The following is a 7,220-nucleotide window of genomic DNA, read 5'->3' on the forward strand; positions in this document are numbered from 1 at the left end:
CTCTCTTCACTCTCGCGTGCTCTCTTTCTCCCTCTCCTCTCTGTCCCATTAACTCCCTTGTGGTTGCTGAAGTTCTCCCCATCCCTCTATCCCTCTCTCTCCATCGCTCTCTCTCCCCCATATATACTTCAGGCTGCCCGTACTTTGCAGCACCAACGACAGTTTCCCAGAAATATAACGTCACTCTTACAGGCTGCTGTTTGCATGCCAGGAGTGCAGCTCTGTTTCTACAGATGTTATCAAAGGGGAGCAATCTGGAGTGAGAGATGAGGCAATCAGGGAGTAGTGGAGAAGGGGAAAGGAAGGGTAGGGAGGCAGGTTGGAGGGAAGTGTCCCAAAGTCTGTCGTAAAGTCACACTGATCGTCTCTGTATCTAAAGCCTGCATTATGACAAGTATACCCACCCGCACAGCCAACATCACTGATTATTTCCATTTGGACCCCCCTCCACACATTGCATCTCGTATTAAAGCGTACACTCAAACTCAATTCAGCTTTCTCTCTCTCTCTCTGTTAGCCTGCATGGTGTGTGCTGCTGGAGCAGCCGCTCAAGCACAGCATTAGCACCAGACCCACAGAAGAGCTATCTAATAGACGTTCTATACCCCTCCTCGCACCCCCCCTCCCTTCCCATTTCCCTCCTTCCCTCTCACCCTCTCTCAATCTCTTTCTCTAAATACAGTGCACACACACATTGAATCAAACATACACCATTTCGGGGACCAATCAGAGTTCAGGTCTTATTTGTGAATGGGATTTTACGGAGAGGCAGAGCTGCCGCTGCTTTATGCTTTCTGTAGCCGCACAGCTGATACACCAACATTTTCCTGATATTTTCTCTATCCATCTCCATCCCTCTCTCCCTTTTTGCAATTCTGCCCACTGCATGCATCAATCTCTTTCTCTATTCTCAGACAGTTTCTTCAAGACACACCATTTCAAACTAAATCTCTTTCTATATTCCTCTCTTCTCACAAGTCACAGTGCACTGCATTACCGTCTCTCCTCTCCACTCCTCTCTCCCTCTTCTTTTTCCACTTCATCTCTTCTCATTTCGGATTCTCCCCACTCCCTCTCTCTTCCTTTCCCTCGTCCTGTCTGCCTCCAGAATCAGTGATAGTTGAGGGAAGCAGAGCCCCTCTCTCCTCTCCTCTTCCCCTATTTCTTACCTTTGTGAGAGTCTGTGTCCCGGTTGGTGCTAGGGCTTCAGGGGGATTGTCGGACGGGCAGAGGGACAGACGGACGGACCAGGAGCCTGGGAACCTTCTGTGAGCCAAAGAAAGGAGGAGAGAAAAAAAAGAGAGACAGAGAGAGAAATAAAGAAAGGTAGAAAGAGAAAGAGAGCGGGCAGTGCTGCTGAAGAGGGAGAGAGAGCGCTGAGTGGCTAGAGGTGAGATGAAGGGGAGAGAGAGAGGGAGGGAAAGATAAATGGAGAGGGAGGGAGAGAGGGAGAGAGGGCTGGATTGGGATAGGAGGGGATTTTGTGATGTTTAAGAGGAGGGAGGGATTGCAGCAGAGTGGAGGGAGAGAGTGGAAGAAGGGATGGGGAGAGGAAGGGTGGCTAGGGAGATGGAGAAGAGTTGAGGGAGGAGGGAGGGGAATAGAGGATAAGAACTTGAGGCAGGAAAGAAATGAAAAAGTGATGGAAGAGGGAAGAGTGTGGAGAAGGAGCACAAAGTGGAGTGAGGGATGAACCTCCTACAGATGAAGTTCTGATGAGAGATGGAGAGATGGTGATGATAGACAAGAGAACATGTCAGTTTGGCCTGGGGCTGGGGGTGAGTGCACTTAGGAGTGAAAGGTTACGTGAAGGAGATCAGAGGAAAAAAAGAACACAAATAAATAGAGAGAAAGATTACATTGAAATTCCCCTTCTTTCTCTGTCATCTGTCGTATGGTTATTTAGAAGGATATTTTGAGGCTATTTTATACAAGATGCCTCTAGACAGTAGAAACTGATCTTGGGTCAGGTGTGTGTTTTCACCCTCATGGTTTAAGTTAGGCTTTGGGGGAGGCTGAGTTGGTTCTAGATCAGTGCCCGAGGAGAACTTATATCCTTACCATATGCATTACAGAATGAGAAATATCCCCATATCAACCTGCTGTTCCAACCTGGACTCAGGGGTAGACATAACATAGTAAATGTAAATCTGGGACACCCCATTTCGTATGATATGTTCCATATTACAATTCTAATGATATGTTATAAATTGCAACTCATACAATATGTTACGAATTGCAATACGTAGAATTTGTTTCCGATACATATGTTATGAATTCCAATTTATTGTGGCTAACGTTAGCTAGGTGGTGAGGTGGCTAATACTAACATTAGCTAGGTGGCTAACGTTAGCTAGGCTAGGGCTTAGGGGTTAAGGTTACGGCTAAGGTTAGGAGTTGGGTTAAAGAGTTAAGGTTTAGGGTTAGGGGAAAGGTTAGCTAACATGCTAAGTAGTTGAAAGTAGCTAAAAAGTAGTAAGTAGTTGCTAATTAGCTAAAATGCTAATGTTTTCTGTGATGAGATTCAAACACGTTCGCATTATATGCCTTCCCATCCAGTTTGACCATCTGTTTTTTGCAACCATAACAAATGTAACATATCATACTAATTTGAGTGTCCCAGATTTACATTTATTATGTTATGTCTAGTCTATTAGACTTGGCTGGCTGTTCTAGACCTTGGCTCAGTGTTAGTTCTGGAATTCACAAAGTGTCTCTGACAGGAGTGCTGATCTAGGATGAACTTAGAGTTTTAGATCAAAATTATTTTGATCAGGAGGACCTGATCCTTGATTAGCATCCCTACTATAAGTTGCTTTGTGAATAGGTGAAGGGGTCCCAGTTGATTTGCAGTGTTTGAGATGTTGAGAAGTCAGAGTGGACTTCTACCTTAGTGATTGGAAAGGCTTTAGGTCCAGGGGTCCAGCATAGGGATTTTGACTTGACTTGAAAGCTGGGATACAGTGCTGCTCGCTACAACAGTATAGGACATAAAAGAGACAGAATTGTCTATGAAAAGCTAGTTTATGAAAGCTACATTCAGCCACTGCCCGAGCATTGGAAAGTGTGATTGCATCATCATCCTTCCTCAACTACATGTCATTAGCTGTGTGTGTGTATGTGTGTGTGTGTGTGGGGGATAGAGATGGGGCTGCTTTAAGACTAAGCCAACACAATGTGCTGTGGATGCGCATCCCCCCCCCCCCCCCTCTATATATCTCATTCAAAGGCAGTTTTAGAGTGTTCTCCTCTGCTCTGCCAGCCCACTGCCATATCTCCCCAATCTCCCCAAAGCAATTCAATTAGATTAACACCACAGGTGCCTTATAATTACAATAATGTATCTATAAAGGGGAGGCCGAACTTAACAGCTCCCTCCCATCCATCCCTCTCTATCTATTGGTCTAAATGGTCCTATACAGTTACATTATGATCTCATTATCCGTACAGGAAGACATCATTTAAAATGTTTCCACTTCTGAATAATAACCTGCTATAAAACATATCGGAATAGAATAGGGTGAATCAATCAGACGCTACTTTGTGTGTCATGCTGTGGGATCAGAGGAGGCTGGTGGGTTGAGCTATAGGTGGACGGGCTCATTGTAATGGCTGGAATAGAAACCACATGCTTGACTCCGTTCCATTAACTCCATTCCAGCCGTTACAAGGAGCCCTTCTTCATATAGCTCCTCCCACCAGCTTCCTCTGTGTGGGATGCTATTGGCTCTAATATTTCATAATGATGACACACTAAGGTAATCACACATTAATGCAAGTCCTTAATGTGACCTAGTAGCTGGAAAGGATGCATGATGAAATGTCTATCAGTAACAAAAAGAAGAAGCCCTTGAGAAAAGCCATTTTATGAGATGTGTATAATTATCTCCTGAAAATAAAGGATTCTTCTGAAAATCTGTTTCTGAGAAGAGTGCCTATTAGGAAAACAGTCCATATGATTGTGAACTCACTATGGAATGGTTTTCTAAAAATAAACATTACATTGAAAATCAACTGAAAATTATGATTCCTTTTCTGATCAAGTGAATGAGAGTAACATTTTGTTGTCACTAGATGGGAGTGGTGAGGTTAATATGAATTGCGTTTTCCTAGGGGCATTTAGAGGTTTATTAAATAAAGGTTAAATAAAAAATACATATTTGTTTTCTTTCCTGGATCAGCTGATAATGGTCGACAATATCACTAGACAACTAGCCTACAGCTAGACACCAATGCGCATCCAATCCATCCAACATACAGTAGTTCTATAGTTGACTCTTTCGGTTAGAAGCATTACATTTTGCAACGGCATAGCTCTACACTATTTTAGATTTGTGTTCCCATGAAAACTGTTTTCACAGTGAAACGTAAGGAAACGTCACGTAGGCATAGTTACACTTAGACCTGCAGTGCATTTTTGCTGATCTCCAAGATCTTTGATTCGTACAGGGTTTAAGTTCAGTGTTCTAATTCAATTGTTGAATGCTTAATGACAAATAGCACTGTCATAAATGTCATTAGTGTAAGGAAAGAAAGGTGTGTTTCACGATTTGTGAAGACTCCAAGCATTAACACATGAACTATGGGCAACTCATGAACTAGGGTGTAAAACATGTTTTGATTCAACTCGTATTACTATATATTGAATGTAGGATACCTATTCTGGGTGTGTTCATTTGGCAGTAGTGTAGACCTAGTGCAAGGTAAACACACGCAAACACTGTTAACCGCCTTTTTTATGCGTTTAAGGTATGAGCAGTATTACTTTTTTTCACCGCAACCGGCAGTCAGAGTTTACGCACATATCACTGGCTACTGGTAAACGTTTTTGAAGTTCATGGTAATATACATTGTAGCCTAGTCTAGTAAGTTGACCATCCTGTATTTCCCGGGACAGTTTCAGCCCCATTTCAGGTGTCCCGACTTTTCAGGCTACAAAAAAAGGTACATTTGTCAGTAAGAGCATCAATTAATGTAGGCCTAATCAATATAGAACTAATTAATGTAGGCCTAACCAATATAGAACTAATTAATGTAGGCCTAATCAATTGCAATCTGCAGATGTCCCTAGGCATACTTTTTGGTGTTTTGTAACAGATGTCTATTTCCATTCATCAAATGGCACTGGTAAACAGGCAGTTTGGATGCTGGAATTATTTTGGAGTGGACGAACATGTCTAATTTTTGAAGTGATTTGTTTGACAATCAGATGAAAATATCATGACTGCTTGTGTTCATGCCACATTATTAAAAGGTAATGCATTTTTTATTATTAGGCTCATAAATGTTTCAATACAGAGACCCTGAATGTCATGGTGTATTTTCGCACTGCATAATGGTGATATAGAAGTAGGCTTACTTATGCAGAGTGCGAATTACAATCATACACATATCACTAATATAATCAAGGATGGGAAGGGCATTTGTGAACTTGTGTTGAGAACAGTAAGGACTTGCTCATTAGTTACTGTATGTATACATTTCTCTCAACACTATAACGTGTGAAAGTGCAAACCAACAACTAATATTAGATGATAGAATAAAATCTCCATCAAATACCCACAAAACAATTCTAAGAGCACATTTTTCAGAGAAAGAAAAGAGGAACTACTTGGTTTGACACTTGCTTACAGGAAGTTAAAGAAAGTGAGACACAACAACACATTCAAACACTTCAGAGGGGTATACTACAAAGCATAATCTAGCCAGCTAACTTTTATGAATAACCAGAAATAACTATTGATGTTCTGGTTAATTAAGAAAGATAAACTTAGATATGTGTTTTTGGTTGTTGAGCCAATAAGACCATGCCCATGTCAAGATTATCTTGAATTTAAAAAAATGTTTTTTAATGAAAACTTGCCTAAGCAATCTGGCTAACTCCTTGATCCTCCTTAGTCCTACCAGTCTCCAAATGACAGATAGTTACAATGTGTCATGTCAACTCCTGCTACGGTACTCGATGTTGCCGGTTTACTAACCACCAGTCCTGGCAACCCATCATTACGCACACCTGGCAACCGTCATTACGCACACCTTCGCCCCATCATTAGGCACACCTGGACTTCATCACTACCCGAATTACTCCCCCTTTATTTAGCCCTCTGTTGTTATCAGCCCTTAGGTGTTATTGTTTTCTCTCGTCTTCAATATGTGTCTCATGTTTGGTCCTCCCGGTGTACAAGTTACACAATGTTAAAGCATTTCATTTGCAGACAGATGGTGAATGGAAAAGGGAGTTGAACACAAACAAACTGCAGTATACTGTTGCCTCCCATTCACACTCTTTGACCTTAATCAACCAATCAATAACATTTATTTGACAAAGCCCTTTTGACATCAGCAGTTGTCACAATGCTTTACAGTAACCCGGCCTAGTCCTCAAAGACCAAGAAAAGCAGAAGCGAGAGCACAGTGGCCAGAAAAAAACTCAGTCGAGGGAAGAAACATAGAAAGGAGACCCGGGTCAGATGTGTAGCCCGACCTCTTCTCACTGGACTGCGTAGAGATTAAGGGTATGTCAGATTGTTTTAACCTAAACAACAAGGTCATAGTCCAACATACTATACTTGATAAGCCACAGAAAGGGATGTTTTTGTGAAAAGTCAGGTGTTCTCTAAACTGGTGTTTTCTCAAATGCAGAGGAGCAAACACACCTGACTGACTAGAGGAGTGTTTCTGAGTACGTGACCAGGTGGACTCTGGTGCGAGTGAAGTGAACAGCGTTGCTGTGAGCTGAGAGAATCTGATTTGAGCTCAGGGACTCAGGGGTTAATTGTATGTGTGACTTTGACACAGACATGCCAGGTTTGTCATTAGAAGGACACTGTATGACTGCTGCTCATGAGGGATAGGGGTGAGGGGCCCTAAGGAAATATAATGGAATCAAATTGAATAGAAATGAATAGAATCAAATAGAATAACTTTATTTGAATACAACAGTAGATGTTCAGAGAGCTTACAGCCAGGAACAGATGGCAAAGGGCTGGTTTATTTGTGGTAGTTATGCAAGTGAAGTAAAAACAACATAATAAGGCCTTGTTGCATCCCAAATGGAAACCTACTACATAGAGTGCACTCATTTTCTGGGTGAAAGTAGTGCATAATGTAGGGAATAAGGTCCCATTTGTGACGCAGACCTGACTTGATCACAGGCCAGACACTAGAATATGAAATATGACACCCAGTGCCATAATTGAAATTGCGAAATTATGGCACTG

At 42.0% G+C, this 7,220-nt stretch overlaps 1 protein-coding gene across 4 annotated transcripts in view; it reads right to left on the reverse strand.

Moving 5' to 3' along the window:
• The window catches only part of LOC110486120 (parvalbumin-7), a 55,695-nt gene that overhangs the window by 37,346 nt on the left and 11,129 nt on the right, over positions 1 to 7,220 (reverse strand). The window contains exons 1-2 of one of the 4 annotated variants that reach the window (XM_090196197.1): positions 2,890 to 2,968; positions 1,170 to 1,787 (exon numbers count right to left, since the gene is read on the reverse strand). The exons of 1 other annotated variant lie outside the window; for it this stretch is intronic. The gene's annotated coding sequence lies outside the window, so the exon portion shown is untranslated. Of the gene's footprint in view, positions 1 to 1,169; positions 1,788 to 2,889; positions 2,969 to 7,220 lie in introns of those variants that run through there. 2 more of the 4 variants (XM_090196196.1, XM_021557490.3) reach the window with 2 other exon arrangements.

The sequence above is a fragment of the Oncorhynchus mykiss genome, chromosome 13 (genome assembly GCF_057628025.1).
Source record: "Oncorhynchus mykiss isolate SJ-2025 chromosome 13, ASM5762802v1, whole genome shotgun sequence".
Taxonomy (NCBI): Eukaryota; Metazoa; Chordata; class Actinopteri; order Salmoniformes; family Salmonidae; genus Oncorhynchus; species Oncorhynchus mykiss.